Here is an 18,990-nt window from a genome sequence, read left to right as displayed (position 1 = left end):
CCACTGAACTGTCTATATCCTATATGCACTATTTTCTTATCCCTTCTAAAGAAAGTTAACATTGTTCTATATAGGTTTCCAGGTGATCTTTTATATTAGCATCACCTGGGAAACTTAACATGTTACTCCAACACAGTATAACACATGTCATTCTGCATGTTCAGGAGTTTGTGTTTGTTTGATTGTATGTGCATATGTATGTGCATTTGTGCTTCTGTATAGATGTTCACAGCTCCTCTGAACACAATCTTCTAAAAGACAGGAACTTAAGTATTGGAGAAAAGTCATTAGCAACCACTGAAGCAGAAAAACCTGGCCACCTAGGAAAGGGACTTGGAAGAAAGATGCAGCATCACACAGATGTCATTGAGATGAGGTAGGAACCCAGGCATGGAGAAGAGGGTGGAGCCAAGTGGGTACCCTGTGGCTGTGTGTCTTGTCCTTTTGGGTTTCTGGCCATCTGCATGGCTCTCAACAACAGCCATGAAAAGAACACCTCTGAGTATTAGCTGGTCGAGTCACCAAGAACTTCTGTCCAGGAAACAACATGTGCTCCTTAGTGTTTCTGGGGATGGTATTCCCCCTCCTCCCTTCTGGGTTATCTAGTATGATCTGAGTATCTTGTCCCTTGGTCTCCCCACAAATCCTCCTAGTTCCACACCTAGCATGGGGAGCATCACTAGTAGAAGACAGTTTGGCCCTGACATGTTATTTTCCTTCAGGAACATCACCTTTGGAAGTCAGATCTGTATGCAGCATATCCTTGCTGATTTTAGGCTCCCTGCAGTGACATAGCATTCCTGTGAGTTGATTTCTTTGATTATAAACAGGAGTAGGGGTTGACATGGTGAACCCAGGCAGGTTTCTGCACTGTAGGAATAACTAAGGCCTTCATTGCAGTGAGTAGTCTCTAAAGAGGGCCAGCACATAGGTTACTAGGTTGCTCACATCTTTTCGGAACAGTGACTCAGACATTGCTACATGGTTATTATTTTTTTTTCAAGTAATGCTTCTGGAGTATTGGAGAAATGTGCTGTTACTTTTCTATTCTAGCACAGTTTGTAGTTTTCAGTTCATCTTCCTGTAAATTTTAAAAGCTGAGAAAAATAATCCAGACCCATGTACTCTCTGACCCTTCTCCCTTGGGGAATGCAGGGAATGACCTCAGCTGAAAGGTCATTCTGGATTGTCCAGCTGAATAGAGCTGGTACAGAGTCAACAGCTGACAAGGCTTGCCTTCACTAGGCCTCTGTTCCTTCTTCATGTTGGTCTGAAATACTCCAGTCTGACCTGGAAGGAGCCACAGCCCAGGAAGAGAGCTCCCTGCAGACAGAGCTTCTATAGCAGAACAATTGTGTTTACCAGACAGCGACCATCTCATCCTCAGCAACTCTGGCAATCCTGGAGTGGCTTTTCTTCCTTGACTTTGGTTTCCTATGTGTAAATAGGCTTTGATTTTGTCTAGCCTGAGGCTTAGCAAGGGTGCTTCTCGGTCTGATTGATTGCCTTTCCTTCTTCTCTGACAGTTCCCTTGAGAGAACTGAGGACTAAAAAAAATTGTCACAGACAACTTGAACATAACATTTTCTACTCTAGAATCAAGGCCTCCTCCAAAAAAGATACCCCATTTGAATTGTGAACTCACTTGTGAAGCAGATATCAACTGACTTCCAGGTGATGCAGCCCCAATCTGATCCACTTGTCTCTTGGCTCCCTAGTTTAGATAGAGGATAGAAAGTATTAAAAATAAGCTTGAGATAGAGAAAAGCTTAGACAAAGCTTACTCAGAATTCTTAAACTCACCAGCAAGTGGCCCCAGTGAGACACACAGTAACAGTGAGGTTATGCTGCATAGCATGCTCCATCAGGGACTTTGGCAAGCTGACTAGGTTATCAGCTCTCCATGTTTGGTAGTAAATCCAGACAGACCACCCAAAAGCATCATGTTCTCTCTCGAGCACAATGAAGCTATTCCATCTCACACAAAAATGATGCTGAAGTTAATGCTCTGTCCCTCACTCATAGCATTGCTCACTCCTTGTGTTAATTATTTGTTCTTCCATAAAAGGAAAATTACTGGGTGTTCTTTAGTACCACAGCTTGGACTATCAAGTGACTAGTCCTGAAAATGGATTGAGAGAGGACATCTGAATGATGTTTGACATCTTTCAGGCATGCAGAGCCTCTCTCTGGATTTGTTGGATATCAAGACATGCTCATAACCATCTATAGTGATATCTGGAATACCGGCAGAATGATGCATAAATAATAAATACATCGTTAAAAAATAGAAACAAACAAAAGCAACCAAATGCAGTTAAAAAACTAAAAGGTAGCTGAGGCTAAGAGCACCTGCTGCTCTTCAGATGGTTCAAATTCTAGCATGCACACAGCAACTGTCTGTAACTCAAATGTCAGAGGATCTGATGCCTTCTTCTGGTATCTGGGGGCACTGCATTCCCATTCTACACAGATATACAGACAGGAGAAACATCTCAAGAACCAACAAAACGACATGAAAGATTTTGGGGCCAGGGGCAAAAATAGAGATCCTGAAGAACTGCAATTAGAAAATTTGCAAATCCTGCATATTGAGTAAATGTAGATATAAATAAAATAAATGAAATGTATCAAACTGACCATAGGTGGTGGCCTTTTCTACAATTTTTCCCTCCTCCCCCCTTTACTTTTTGAGACAGGTGGCCTACGGTGGCCTGAAATTCACTGTCAGGCCATCTTCAGCCTTCATTTCATCCTGTCACTTCAACCTCTCAAGCATTAGGAACACAAGGACATGGAACTTAGTTTAACACTACTTTAACATGTCTTTTTCATGGCTTAAACAATATAACAAAAGAATTGTCCAAATTTTTTATTTTTTCAGCCACCTTTGTTGGTACAAGCCACCCCTGTAATCCTAGTTTAAACTAAACTTGCCTTTTAAACTAAACTTGCACACATTTCATCCCAAAAGGAGACATCATATCACTTAGCATTTCTAACTTGAAAAAAACATTTTGGGCTAAAACTGTAGCTGAGTGTCCACCTAGTATTTGTAAAGCCCCGCGTTGGATGCTCAATACTGTAAAGCAAAACAGACCCAAACATCAGATTGCTTCTAATAGGCTTGGAAAGTTACAAGGAACCACCAACTATCTACAAAGTCTTAACACCCAGTGGGTGCTCTAGGGTACATGTTGGCATAGGAAATAATAAGCAAACTTTTCAAAACAAACACTCCCTAAGAAAAGTCTGTGTTTTCCAATATATGGTCATCTTCTAACCTAGAATTTCAGCAATAGAATAACGGAACATTCAAGTGTAGAAGGCTCTAAGCATTCACACATTTGGTGAGTGCAACTGGCAGTAACAGTTTAGAAATAAACACACCAGGCAAATAGAATCCAGCTAAAATTCTCTGAATAAGACATTGATACTAGCAGCCACATAAAACCAACACAAATGTCTTAATTGAAACTGAGCAATTACACTAATTACCTCAAGTTCTAGGCCAGCCAAGGCTACAGAATATGACTGAGTTCAAATCCCCCAAAAGCCATAAGCCAAAAGCAGGGCATTTCAGACTAAGCCTGTAATCCCAGAACAGGGTGGGGTGGAGGAAAAGGATGCTCTAAGAGGGCCTAGTTAGTCAGCAGACTCCGGTTCACCAAGGGACCTTGCCACAACATAAGAAAGCAAGAGGGAAGGAGCTGGAGAAAAAGCTCAGAAATTAAGAGCACTGGCTGCTCTTGCACATGACCCAGGTTCAGTTCCCAGCCCTTCATGGAGTCTCACAACCATCTATAACTGGGCCCCAGTGCCCTCTTCTGGCCTCTACAGGCACCGCACACATGTACACAGATATACCTCTTTGCAAGACACATGCAAAAATAAACATAAACAAATATTTAAAAATATATAAGGTGTAAAATGATCAAGAAAAACACCAGGTGTCCACCTCTAGCCTCTCCGTATGCATCCACATGCCCAGACACTAATGAATACATCTCAAGCAACACAAGCAAGATAAAGATTCCCAAAGTCATGTGACTAGTAAGCTACTAGAAAAGGCAATTTTCTAGTAGCTTACACAATAGTTTAAATACTGTGGTCATCCACAATATAGACTCTTTAAATCAAGAAATTTTACAATAATTCATCTTTCAGAATTAGATTCACAAATAAAACAACCATAAGTTTTCACTTAAAAATATCTGATGGTCTTGAAACTTAAGTTCTAAGCCCTTTTATTGTAAGTTTTAAGGAAACAATATTTTTCCAATACTTTATATACAAATAAAATGTCAAGTTACATCTTAATTTCAAGAAAAGTTTTAATTAACCATCTAAAAAAAAAAAAACAAAAATGTAAGCCCTCTAGTAAATTTCGTCATTATCTGGCTGTTAACAATCAATTTTGATTATTTATAACCATCAATATGTACTTAGCAAAGGGGGCTCTACATTAAGTATTGAGGAAAAACAACAGCAAACATAGGAGGTAGGTTTTGGTTTTACCCCAAGACAGGATTTCTCTTTATAGCCTTGGCTGTCCTGGACTCATTCTGTGGACCAGGCTGGCCTCGAACTCACAAAGATCCACCTGCCTCTGCCTCCTGAGTACTGGTATTAAAGATTTGTGCCACTACAGCCTGGTTCCAGCTGGAGAATTCTTAAAGAGTTATACTTAACAAAGAATAAACAATCTGTGAACCTGGGCTCAGGAAAGGTGACAGAACCCAGCCAGGCTGGTGGGCATGCTTGCAATCCAAACACTAAAGCAGGGCCAGGAGCTTGAGTTGTAGGGCAGCCTGGGCTACCTAGGAAGATACTGTCTCAAGCAAGCAAGCAAACAAACCAAAACACAAACTATGCTCTTAGCATTAGTGCCTAGTTTACATTTCCCAGGAAATAAAGGGTCTTAAAATTCCACAAATTAAAAATGTTAACATATTTATATTTCATCAACCCAATCTTTATCATGTTAAAGAAACTGAGTGTGTGTGTGTTGGGGGTGATTCCTTAGAAAGCTTCAAGTCCTCAGACCCTCTTTGAACTTATTTTCCAGACACTGATAGAGATCTTCACCTGACAGCTTGACAAACAGAAGCCTACATTCTACAATGAAAGTGAGTGGTGGTTGTGAAGGTGCTGAGAACCCAGAGACTGAGCCTACTGCCTGAGCTTGAAATAAGATCTCCTTCAGAAACTGGTCCTCTCCACCTCTCCTGGTTCTTCAATAAAGCCAATGGATCCACTGAGATTTCCTCATCAAATACAGATTTTATCTTAAACTCCAGTTAATAAATAATTATCTGTCATTCTATAGTGATTTTATGGATTCAAATAAGCAAGTATGTAAACAGAATTGTTTTATTTTTTAAAACACACACTCCTAGAACATGTAAAACCCTGTGTTTAATCCCTAGCACCATACACACAAACACACTATGTACTAAGAAACCAAGTATTAAATGTGCACATAATAGGAATGAGAGAAAATGGAAAAGTATGAAGGAACTGAGAAGTCCAAAGAGGCTTTAGGGAAACAGGTTTTTGTTGTTGTTGTTGTTGTTGTTTAAATGGAAGATTATGTTTGTTTAGTTTGGGTCTGATTATTGGGTTTTTTTTTGTTGTTGTTGTTGTTTTTGGGTTATTTTTGTTTTGTTTTCTTTTGAGACAGGGTCTTATGTAGCCCAGGCTGCTCTTAAACATAGCTTAGGCTGGCTTTCTATTCTGCACAGCCCTTCACCATCTTCCAAATGCTGGGAATATAGGCATGTGCCAGCATATTTGAATGATATTAGCGCACCTGGAGTAGTCAGACCCTGGAATGTGAGGACTAGAACTTTGCAGTCATTTGGAGCCTGTGATGGGCAAGGCAGCTGTAAAGATCCCACAGGCCTTTATGCACAGCACGCCTTGATGCACAGCACCTGGCATCCAGTGACCTACACTAATCTCTTTATCCAAAGTTCACCTACACACACACTCCACAGAATAGCGCTTCTCATTATAAAATGGCCAGTCTGAACTTTGTTTGACTCATTACCTTCTCTGTCCATTCTGTGTGACTTGCTTCTGTCACCCCCAATTTACTATAAGTGGTCAGGAGTGGCCATGTGCAACATCAGCACTTGGCATCTGTCTCACTCTACTGCTCAGGTTTTCCAACAAGAACACAGCACAAATCTGCTCAGTTCTGTCTACTTGAAGATCAGACTGACACTGATCTAGTTTCCCACAAACACCTCACCTCCACATCAGTCTACAGCTGTCCTTGAAGTTCTTTCCTAGCAGCCCAATCCCCAAACTGGTCCACTGTCCACCTCTAACAACTCCAAAGCCTGCCCCACATTTTCAGTGACTGCTTCTAGGTGCTGCTCTCTGCCCTCACTCAATGGGACTGCTGAGACAAAACACCTTGCCCAGGTTCTTCACCAACAGAAATGAATGCCATGCAAGCCAGGGTGCCTCTGACCTCCGTATAGAACAACAAGTTCAGGTAGGCCTCAGCCTTTCACAAGGCTCTCTGCATCCACTCGCTCTAAATGTCCACTGCTTTTTATTCTTCACATGCAGCATGATCCTGCCCGAGTGTGCACTAACACAGCAGGTAAGACTTGGCCTCAAAGGTCAGAGTGTCCAAGAAACTGAAGGAGACATCTTGCTATCGATGTCTGGTCTCCACACATCTCCCAAACAGGAGGGTGCATTAGGGTGCTCACGCACACAGGCACACCCTTGCAAACACACACACCAGAAAGAAAAAAAAGGTAAGAATGGGAAGTGGGCATTACATCACGTGCCTGCCTCAGTCCCGGGCACAAAGATGCTCTAAAAGTGTTTTCTGGATGACAGTGTTGTACAGACACGTGAGCACAGGCTTGGAATCCCAGTTACACTAACATCCTGTAGGCATACTAGCACAGGCTGAAGCCACAGATTTACATTGTGGTTAAGGTAGAAACAAGCTGGGTTGTAAAGCTAAGTACTCGTGACTGCAGTCTCTAGAGCAGTGGTTCTCACTTGGCGGGTCGTGACCCATTCAAGACCTAAGGACTCTTTCACGTGGGTGACCTAAGACCATCAGAAAACAGATATTTACATTAGGACTCCTAACAGAATCACAATTACAGTGATGAATTAGCAATGAAAATAATTGCGTGGTTAGGGTCACCACAACCTGAAGACCTGTATTAAAGGGTCACAGCATTAGGGAGGTTGAGAACCAGTGCTCTCCAGTCTCCTGTAAAGCAGTAACTAGAAAATAAAGTTGAAAATGAAAGGTTGAGTAACTTTAATAAACACTGAGGATCATGCACACTGTCCTGGATGATGATAATACAGCAGGCTCGCTCCTCTGCTTCAAAATCCCATAAACATAAACTGGAGTCATGAAGATATATTAGACAAAGGGCTGACAGGAATACATTTCCAAATAACCTATAGTGCATTGATGCCAGTCTGCTCTTTTCTATGGCTGCTTGTAGGACTGCACATGGACGATGCCCTTGCAGAACTCTTGCCTGTCACACATGACCTAACAGGAAAGGCATTCATCACACCATAGCTGCTTCCCCCAAGTGTCTGTTTTTAAACAGCTGCAAATTTGGGAAAGTGACACTAAACCAAGTCTCTCAAGATAAGTATGTTCTACCAACAAATACTAAGAGGGGAGGAAAATCCACCAGAATTACCATCTGCTGTGGGAATTAAACCAAGTGAGCATAAACTAAGCTTAGAAAAGACAGTAGAGGAGGCAGAGCCAAGATGGTGACTAGCATGCACAGTTTCTGAGCTATGGAAGAGCTGAACGCCTGATTTGATGAGCAGGAAAAACTTCTAAAGCCAGGAAAACAAAGGTGAAGCTAAACGACAGGGAACATAGCATGAGGTGAGAACTTTGTTCTCGGGTCACCAGAGGACTTGTTTGGGGAAGGAGAGAAAGATCCTTTGATCTCCCAGCACTCCCCTTTCTCGGACCTCCCTCCTCCTCAGCACAGCGAACTCACTGAGAAAGTCTCAGCTCAAACCTAACTGGCTGGGGTCTGCAGCAGCTGAAACAGAGCTCCTACCCCCTTAGTGGCAACTGCCAGCGGTACCAGTCTTGGAGTCCCAGATCTGTGGCACCGTCCTCCTAGGGTCCCAGGTCTGCTAGCCACCATAATGACTCTGTAGGGTCTCTCAGCCACTGACTGAATAGCCCGTCCAAACCCTCAGTGACAAATAATAGGCTATATACCCACCAAAGCCAGGCAGAAATGCAATACAAGCTAGGCACACCAGGTGTCAGGCTTCCCAGGCTTGGAGAGCCCGCAGGACTTCCCAGAAAGCATCTGGACAGGCAACCCAGTCTCCAGCTGTAGCAGGACTTTCTAACCTGGCAGTGGCAGCAGCACTGAGCTGGCAGAGCACATCAGTCCTCCCACATAAGACCAAGTAGAACCAAACCATAAAGCAGAGAGCCCGGATATCCCAATTCCTGCTGATATGACCCTTGACCCCTTGAGTGTCTGCAGAGCTCCAGATCCAGGCTCCTTCTGAAATAGAAGCCAGGCTTCGGAACCCTCCTAACCACATACCCACTGTGGGAAAGAAGAGGGTCACTTGAGACAATGAAACCCCTGCTCTTTGGGTCCAATTTAGGAGTTAAGACAGTTAAGGCCAGAAGTTGTGCTGCGACCATCACTAGCACCTACTACATATACAGTGCAGAGCCCCTCCCACACAGTCAAGGGTTCAACATTATCTATCATTATTTCCCTCGAGATACACTTCCATGCATACGTACACACACAGACGCACACACACACACCTGCATGTGCCCCTTTTGTGCCCTCGTACTTTCCTCCCACAGGTAGAGCTAGTGCACCAATGCACATGCTGAGGCCACTGGACCTCTTTCAGCTTCCTGAAGAACTATCCAGACACCAGAGAGAGAACCAGTCTGAACTGCAGAATCCAGAAACAAACAGGGAAGATTTCAGATAAGCCAATAGCCAGGGGTAGGTGAAAGAACACTTCCAAAATAAACCAGGACATCATGACTTCACCAGCAAGCCCCCAAATTGATGGATACTCCAATTCATCAGAAACACAGGAAAATGACTTTAAAGCTATGCTTACCCAATTATTAGAGGTTCATAAAGAGTAAACAAACAACTCTCTCAGAACTATAACCATGCAAATTCAGTCACTTAAAGAGGAAATGAAGAAATCTTTCAAAGATTTAGCCAGTCAATTGGAGGTAAAGAAAGAAGAAATGCATAAAATTCTGAAAGAAACACAGGCAAACATAGCCAAACAAATAGAGGCACAAGTAGAGATAAAATTAGTGGCATATAGAAAAGAAATGAACAAAAAAAAAAAATAGAGACCATCATAGAGAGACAGGAATCCACATTCAAACAGAAGAAGGAAATGCTACAAGACTTGAAAAAAAATTAGAATCAATAAAGAAAACACAAACTGAGAAAGCCCTTGAGCTGGAGAATTTGGAGAAAAGATCAGGAACCACAAAGGTAAGCATCACCAACAGAATACAAGAGATGGAAGAGAGAATCTCTGGACCTGAAGATAAACTCGGAGAAATTAATACTTCTCTCAAAGAAAAAGTAAAATCAGAAAAGTCCCAAACACAAAATATCCAAGAAATCAAGGATGCCATAAAAAGACAAAATCTAATAATAATAGCTACTTATGAAAAAAAAAAAGACTCCACGCTGAAAGATCCAGAAAATATTTTCAAGAAAATCACAGAAGAAAATTTTCCCAACTTAGAGATGTCCATAAATATAAAAGAGGCCTACAGAACACCAAATAGACTAGACCAGAAAAGAAATGCATCATGTCACATCATGGTCAAAACACTAAATCTATGGAACAAAGAAAAATAATATTAAAATCAGCAAAGGAAAAAGGCCAAGTAACATATAAAGGGAGACCTATCAGAATCACTCCGGACTTCTTATCAGAAACTATGAAAGCCAAAAGGGCCTAGGCAGGTGTCATGCAGACTTTAAGAGACAACAGATGCCCGCCAGACTACAATACTCTGCAAAGCTTTCAATCAACATAAATGGAGAAAACAAAATATTCCAGGACAAAACTAAATTTATGCAATATCTACACAGCAAACCAGCCCTACAGAAGATACTAGAAGGAAAACCACCAGTCCAATGAAAACAACCTCACCCAAGAAAACATAGCATACAGATAAATATCCCAACAAAAATGAAAAGAAAACAAGTAATGAAACATAGTAAGACCACCAACTCCACTATAAAAGGAACTAACATTCATTAGTCACTATGACCTATCAACATCAATGGACTCAACTCTCCAATAAAAAAACACAGACTAACAGAATGGGTACAGAAAAAGGATACAACAAAAATGTACTTCTGCAACAAAGATAAATACTACCTCAGAGTAAAGGGCTAGAAAACTGGCTTTAAAGCAAACAGACCCAGAAAACCAAGCTGGAGTAGTTATCCTAATATCTAATAAAATGGGCTTTCAACCAAAATTAATCAAAAAAGATGAGGAGGGACACTATATTCTCATCAAAGGAAAGATTCACCAAGAAGACATCACAATTCTGAACATCTATGCCCCAAATACAAGAGCACCTACATTCATAAACGAAACATTACTAAAACTTAAATCACACATCAATCCCAACACCTTAATAGTGAGAGACTTCAACACCCCATTTTCACCAAGGGACAGATAATCTAGACAGAATCCTAATAAGGATATAAAGGCACATACAGAGGTACTAAATCAAATGGACCGAATAGATGTCTACAGAACTTTCCACCCAAACTCAAAAGAGTATAGCTTCTATTTAGCACCTCATAGAACCTTCTCCAAAATAGAATACATGGTTGGTCACAAATCAAGCCTCAACAGATACAAGAAGATTGAAATAATCCACTGTATTCTATCTGACCACAAGGGACTAAAGCTGGACCTCAACAACAATGGCATTAGAAAAAAGCCTACAAGCACATGGAAACTGAACAACTTGCTGCTCAAAGATAGCTGGGTTAAGGAAGAAAAAAAAGAAATTAATGACTTCCTAGAACTCAATGAAAATCAAGGTACAACAGACGCTAATTTATGGGACACAATGAAAGCAGGGCTCAGAGGAAAATTCATACCACTAAGTGCCTTCACTTAGAAATTTGTGACATCTCCTACAAGCAACTTAATGGCCCAACTGAAAGCCCTAGGAAAAAAAAAGAATCAAATACACCCAAGAGGAGCAGATGGCTGGAAATAATCAAACTCGGGGATGAAATAAATCAATTAGAAACAAATAAAACTATTCAAAGAATCAATGAAACCAAGAGCAGGTTCTTTGAGAAAATCAACAAGATAGACAAACCTTTAGCCAAAGTAACTAAAAGGCAGAGAGAAACTATCCAAATCAGCAAAATCAGAAAGGAAAAGGGGGACATAACTACAAATACTGAGGAAATACAAACAATCATTAGGTCATACTACAAAAGCCTGTGTGCCACGAAATTTGAAAATCTAAAAGAAATGGGCAATTTTCTTGATAGATTCCATCTACCAAAATTAAGTCAAGATCAAGTAAAAAGATTGAATAGTCCTATATCCCCCAAGGAAATAGAAGCAGTCATTAAACAGTCTCCCTTCCAAAAAATGCCCTGGGACAGATGGATTCAGTGCAGAATTCTACTATACCTTCAAAGAAGTGCTAACTCCAATTCTCTCAAAAATATTCCACAAAATAGAAACAGAAAGAACATTACCAAACTCATTCTATGAAGCCAGTCACCTTGATACCTAAACCACACAAAGACCCAACAAGAAAGAGAGAGAGAACTTCAAACCTATCTCTCTTATGAACATTGATGCAAAAATACTCAATAAAATACTTGCAAGCAGAATCCAAGAACACATCAAAGATATCATCCACCATGACCAAACAGGCTTCATCCCAGGCATTCAAGGGTAGTTCAACATACGGAAATCCATCAATGTAATCCACCAAATAAACAAACTGAAGGAGAAAAACAACATAATCATCTCTTTAGATGCCTAAAAAGCATTTGACAAAGTCCAAAACCCATTCATATTTAAAGTCTTAGAGAGATCAGAGATACAAGGCACATACCTAAACATAATAAAGGCAATATACAGCAAGCCTATAGCCAACATCAAACTCAATGGAGAGAAACTTAAATCAATCCCACTGAAATCAGGGACAAGACAAGGCTGCCCAATCTCTCCATATCTCTTCAACATAGTACTTGAAGTCCTAGCTAGAGCAATAAGACCACTAAAGGAAATCAAGGGAATACAAATTGGAAAGGAGGAGGTCAAAGTGTCACTATTCGCAGACTATATGATAGTATACATGAGCAACTACAAAATTCAACCAGAAAACTCCTTCATCTGATAAACACCTTCAGCAATGTGGCAGGATACAAAATCAACTCAAAAAAAAAAAAAAATCAGTAGCCCTCCTGTTTACAAAAGACAAAAGGGCTGAGAAAGAAATCAGGAAAACAAACCCTTCACAGTAACCACTAATAACATAAAGTAACATGGGGTGACACTAACCAAGCAAGTGAAAGACCTCTTTGAGAAAAACTTCAAGTCTCTGAAGAAAGAAATTGAAGAAGATATAAAAAGATGGAAAGATGTCCAGTGCTCATGGATTGGTAGTATTAATATTGTGAAAATGGCCATCCTGCCAAAAGCAATCTAGAGATTCAACTCAATTCCCATAAAAATATCAACTCAATTCTTTACAGACCTTGAAAACAAGATTCTCAGCTTCACATGGAGAAACAAAAAATCCAGAATCTCCAAAACTATCCTGTACAACAAGAGAACATCTGGATCTATCTCCATCCCTGATCTCAAGCTTTACAACAGAGCAATAGTAATAAAAACTGCATGGTATTGGCATAAAACCAGAAAGGAGGATCAATGGAACTGAATAGAGGACCCAGAAATAAAACCACACACCTGTGAAAACTTCATTTTTGACAGAGAGGCCAAAACCTTTCAATGGAAAAAAGACAGCATCTTCAACAAATGGTGATGGTCCAACTGGATGTCTACATGCAGAAAAGTGAAAATAGACCTATATTTATCACTCTGCACAAAACTAAAGTCCAAGTGGGTCAAAGACCTCATCATAAAACCAGATACTCTAAATCGTTGAGAAGAAAAAGCAGGGAACAGCCTAGAACTCATTGGCACAGGAGACAACTTCCTGAACAGAACACCAACACCACAGGCTCTAAGAGCAACAATCAATAAATGGGACCTCATGAAACTGAAAAGATTCTGTAAAGCAAAGGACACTGTCATCAAAACAAAAGGACAGCCTACACACTGGGAAAGGATCTTCACCAACCCTATATCTGACATAGGGCTGATATCCAGAATATATAAAGAACTAAAGAAGTTAAAAAGCAATAAATCAAGTAATCCAATTTAAAAAAAATGGAGTACGGAGCTAAACAAAGAATTCTCTGTAGAGGAATATAAAATGGCAGAGAAACACTTAAAGAGATGCTCAATGAGGGAGTTGCAAATCAAAACAACCCTGAGATTTCACCTTACACCCATCAAAATGGCTAAAATGAAAAACTCAAATGACAACACATGTTGGAGAGGTTGTGGAGAAAGGGGAACCCTCCTTTGCTGGTGGGAATCTAAACTGGTACAACTACTTTGGAAGTCAATCTGATGCTTTCTCAGACAATTAGGAATAGTTCTTCCTCAAGACCCAACTATACCACTGCTAGGTATATACCCAATATTTGCTCAAATACACAAGGACATTTGCTCTACCATGTTTGTAGCAGCTTTATTTGTAATATCCAGAACCTGGAAACAACCCAGATGTCCATCAGTGGAAGAATGGATACAGAAATCGTGGTACTTTTACACAATGGAATACTACTCAGCAATCAAAAACGAGGAAATTATGAAATTTGCAGGCAAATGGTGGGATCTAGAAAAGATCTAGAAAAGATCATTCTGAGTGAAGTATCCCAGAAGGAGAAAGACTGCCTCTGACATAATCTGATTGGCCTGCTCTTTGATCACCTCTCCCTGTGGGGGAGCAGCCTTACCAGGCCATAGCAGAGGACAATGCAGCCACTTTTGATGTGAACTGATAGACTAGGGTCAGAAGGGAGAGGAGGACCTCCCCTATCAGTGGACTTGGGGAGTGGCATGCATGCAGAGGGAGGAGGGAGGAGGGAGGGTGGGATTGGGAGGGGAGGTGGGAGGGGCTTATGGGGGGATGCAGAATGAATAAAGTGTAATTGATGAAAAATTTAAAAAAAAGAAAAAAAAAAGAAGTAAGAAAAAAAAAAAAAAAAAAGAAGAAGAAGAAGGAAGAAAAAGGTGAAGGGACCTATTCGCTGGAACAGCCCAAACAGGTCAGCACAGCACAGCAGCTTCCACGCAGCTCTGCTATCTCTTGAAAGCCAGCAGAAAAACAACATCCACAAAATCACATCCCAGAGTACTACAAACAATATTTTAGTTACTTGGCCATTCCCTAACATAAAAAGCAGATAGATTAAGGAAAAAGAAAAAAAAAAAAAAGGTAAATAAAGCCCACTAAATTATCAGCCCCAGGTTGGGACCCACACATCCCTCCCCAGCAACTGCTACATCAAACCATCAGACTGAGTTTAGCTTCCTAAAAGGCACTTACAGTGACTACCCCCATGGCCCTTCCCCCCCCCCCCAATATTCCCCTATGATTTCTCTATTTCTAAAGCAAATGTCCTTAAATTGTGCAAAGGATGCTTTCTGAAATGAAGTTTAAGCACCTGACAATTATTACAAACTGTGCAAAGCCGAGATCCCACAATTTTGGGTTCCAATCTGCTAGCACAGAACTTCCTTTTTCTCCCCCGCGTGTCCTCCCAGCCCTTCTGTGCTCCAAGGTCGCCACTCTGTCCTTGCATTGACATCAGAGTCTCTCTTGGCAGAGCCCTGACAGGCCTAGCCTCTGAAATGTGACCTCACACACTGGGGTCCCGGGGAGGGTGGAGCAGACGTGCCATTCACCTGAGGTGGGGTACCACCAGCCCAGCCCTGCGCCCCGCAAGCGGCCTATCCGCGGAGGCCTAGCTCGCCTCGCCCGCCTCGGGGCCCAGGGACACACCGCGAGGAAGGTGCCCTGGAGGACCAGGCGGCCGCACCCCCAGCGCGGCAACCCATGGTTCCTGACCCCAACGCCCGGTGGTCCCCGCCGCGGAAAGCAGCCGGAGCTGCCACGGTGTCCGCCCGTGTCCAGCCTGTGCCCAGCCCACCTGTGCCTCTGCCCAGGGTTGCGGCAGCCCTATGTGCTGGCGGCAGGCCTGACTTGCTCCCCAAGACTGAAGAGGACTGGGAGTTCAGCGCTGGGCGGCAGAGCCCAAGGCTCATCCCTAACCCCACTTGTTTGTCTAAACCGGCCAGACAGCACGCGCTGGCAAGATCAACCGTTGCCCGGGGGCGGGGCCGCGGAGCCTGCGTGAGCAGCGCCCCCTGCTGGCGGAGAGAGGTGGGAGTCCCTGGGAGAAGCTACTGCAAGACCCCCAAGTGGTTGAGGTTGGGGAGCTTGAATGTCACAGCAGGGGTAGGACCCTAATCTTAGGGCAGGGGCAGAATGACAAGTTCATTAACGCTCCCAGGTGGTCCAGAAGCCTTAATAGGTTTAACACTATTAGATATCCAGCACACCTGGGTGGTAATCTTGGTTCTATTGCTAGCAAACGTTTTTATTTCAGAATTCAGATTTGTAAATCTTAGCAAGCCTCGGACGTGATCCCTGGCATCCTACACACTGGGAATGTTGCTTCATATCTGCAACCCCAGTATTTGGGAAGCAATTGTAGGTGAACCAGAAGTTCATGGTCATCAAAATGGCAAAGCACATTTGAGGTTAACCTGTGCTCTGTCTGGAAGAACACTGACTGCTTTTCCAAAGAAACTCGGTTCAATTGGTGTGCTTAAAAAAATAAATAAAAATAAAATAATAAAAATAAAATAAAAAAGCAGGCTTTCAATATTTATATTCAAGTCATTGATTGAGTGAATGAACTTTTAGAAATCTAAGATTATTGTTTCCATTTCCAGTGTGCTGGTTAGTTTTATGTCAACTTGACATACTCTAAAGTCATCTGTTAGGAAGGAACCTCAAGCATTTTCTTAATTAGTGATGGATGGGGAGGGTCCACACCATTGTGAGTGGTGTCATGCCCGGGCTGTTGGTCATGGGTTTATAAGAAACTGTCTGAGCAAGCCAGTAAGCAGCAACCCTCTATGGCCTCTGCATCAGCTCCTGTCTCCAGGTCTCTCTGTGTGTGTGCCAAGTGTGTGGGTTCCTGAAGAAACCAGAAGAAATTGTCAGATTCTCTGAATCTGAAGTTACAGGTGGCTGTGAGCCCTCTGCAGATGACATTCAAGGAATAAGCAAGCATTAGCAAGTGTGGACCCTAGGTTCAAATTCTTTATCCAGCCCTTTAAGAAAGGAGGGCCTGGAGGGGTGGCTCAACAGGTAAGAGCACTGGCTGCTCTTCCAAAGTTAGCCAGGTTCGATTCTCAGCACTTGCACTCATAGCTCACAATCACCTGTAACCAGGCACACATGTGATGCACAGACATAGATGCAGGCAAAACACTCATGGAGTATGAAATAAAGTTAGTAAGTGTAGAGAATTTTTAGTTAAGAAAGGTTTTGTGCTGCTTACAATTTGAAGCAGGGAAAGGTATGGTGGCATTAATGAGCCAGCTGGTCACATGGCATCCACAGTCAGGAAGTAGAGGTGAATGAGGTGGAGGCACATATGAATACATAAAGCATGCAGAGAATTATTCTGCCTTGGTAGGTATTTCCAGACAGTACAGTTTTAAACACTTCATAGGCACAGTCTGGCCATTGGACATCAACTGAGTGTCTGTGCACTCTTCACGAAGCCCTGGTTGTTTAACCTCCAGCACTATATAAACAACATGGTGATGCTCACCTGTAGCCATACCAGCCGGGAGGTGGAAGTAGAAGGAATAGGAATTCAAGGCCAGACTCCCTACATAGTAAGTTTGAGCCCAACCTGGGCTACATGAGGCCATCTTGAATGAATGAACACACCAGTGAAATGGCTAAGCTGCTAAAGGTGCTTGCTGCCAAGCCTGATAACTTGAGTTGGTTTCCTTGGTTCCACAACGTAGGAGAAAACAGACTCCTGTAAGTTGTTCTCTAACCTGTGTATGTACTGTGGTATGTGTGTGCACATGTGTGCATGCACACAAACATGCACACACAATAAGTGAATTAAATAAAAGTATCTTAAATGAATGAGTAAATAAGTGGAACCAAAGGGATGGTGAGATGGCTCAGCAAGTAAAGACACCTGTTGTCAAGCTAGATGATCTGAGTCTGATCCCCAGAATCTGTTATGCCAGGATAATGGGACCCTCAGAGACCACCAGGAGATGACTTGATGCAAAAGCAAGAGAGCTTTATTACAAGAGCAATCTAAATCGGGACCCAAGTCTCACTGGCATAGCAGTAGAGAAGTGGGACCCTGAGCCCTGGGGGAGCAGTGTTTTTAAAGGTAAAAACCGCAAGCAGGGAGTTTCCATGACAGCAAGCAGGGGGGTTCATGCCTTGATTTTACAAGATTGGGTAAAAGCCATTTGGGTGAAGTGACTTTCTACATAATCACAATTGCCATTCTTCTGAAGTACATCTGGAACATTGGGGAGAATTTTCCCAACCAAATCTCATTGATTATTGCCTGCGAAATTGTCTCTATTTTCTCTCAAGTGCTTATTCTGTGATATTTCCTGGAAGCTATTGTTTTCTGCTTATTGCACATTCTCTGATATTTCCTGGTACCTGAGTTCAGCTCCTGGTTAAGATTTCCTCATTTCAAAATGGAGTCACCAAGGCTAACTTAAACTCTTCAAACTCACATGTGGAAAGTGGAGGATTGACTTCCCCAAGCTGTCTTCTGACATCCACACACATATCATGGCATGTGCATGTGCATACACACACACATTAAAAATAGTTAAGTAAGGACTGGGGAGTTGGTTGAGCAATTAAAAGCACTTGTTTCTCTTGCAGGGGATCCAGGTTTGATTCTTTCCATCTATGTAATGATTTGTAATCATCCATAACACCAGTTCCAGGGGATCCAGTGACATCTTCTGACCTCTGAAGGCACCAAGCATGTATGCAGTGTACATACATACATGCAGGCAAAACCTACATACAATAAAATGGATATATCTAACTTTTTAAAGTAAATAAGGTAGAGAAGGACTGAGAAAGACACATGTCAAGTGTGCACTTGCCTAGCAAAGGTACTAAGACAAATCCCCTGACCCGTGGCTCTACCCTAATACTTAAACTGTAACAGCATAGGTACTTAAGAGGGTCCGTAAGCTGACACCCAAACTGGTGTTGTGGCTAGCTGGGTGCAGGGAGGAACCTTCCAGGCTCAGGGATAAGGACAAGTTTTAAGGGTGAGTAGAGATTGTTCAGCTTGGAAGAGGCTTCAACAAAATGACTTCATTGATTTCTGCCATGCTACACTTATTTAAACTCTGATGAGCAAGCATTTTTTTTCAATAATATATTTAGAGGCAGGGTCTCATGTACTCCTTGAACTTACTAGGGGCCACACACATGTAACTGTAGGACCCCAGACTAAAGCAGGAGAATCTTGCATCCCAGACCATTTTGAGCTGCAGTGAGAAACCTATCTCAATAAATAAATCAACAGGGAGAGGCAGGAGAATGGAAATTGAAGACCAATGTCTCAAAATAAGCAAAACCAAAAATGTATGAGAATGGCAGGAATGAAGATTGGTGCTTAAGCTGAAAATTCTAGTTAAAAGTCAAATATGAAGGGGCGGGATTGGAAAGAACTGTATCCTGTTGTTGGAATCTGCCCTCTTGTTACTTTTGATAGGAACAAGTCTCTC

This window comes from Meriones unguiculatus, chromosome 9 (assembly GCF_030254825.1).
Source record: "Meriones unguiculatus strain TT.TT164.6M chromosome 9, Bangor_MerUng_6.1, whole genome shotgun sequence".
Lineage (NCBI taxonomy): Eukaryota > Metazoa > Chordata > Mammalia > Rodentia > Muridae > Meriones > Meriones unguiculatus.
The sequence above is the reverse complement of the archived record's forward strand: the minus strand, read 5'-3'. Positions refer to the sequence as shown.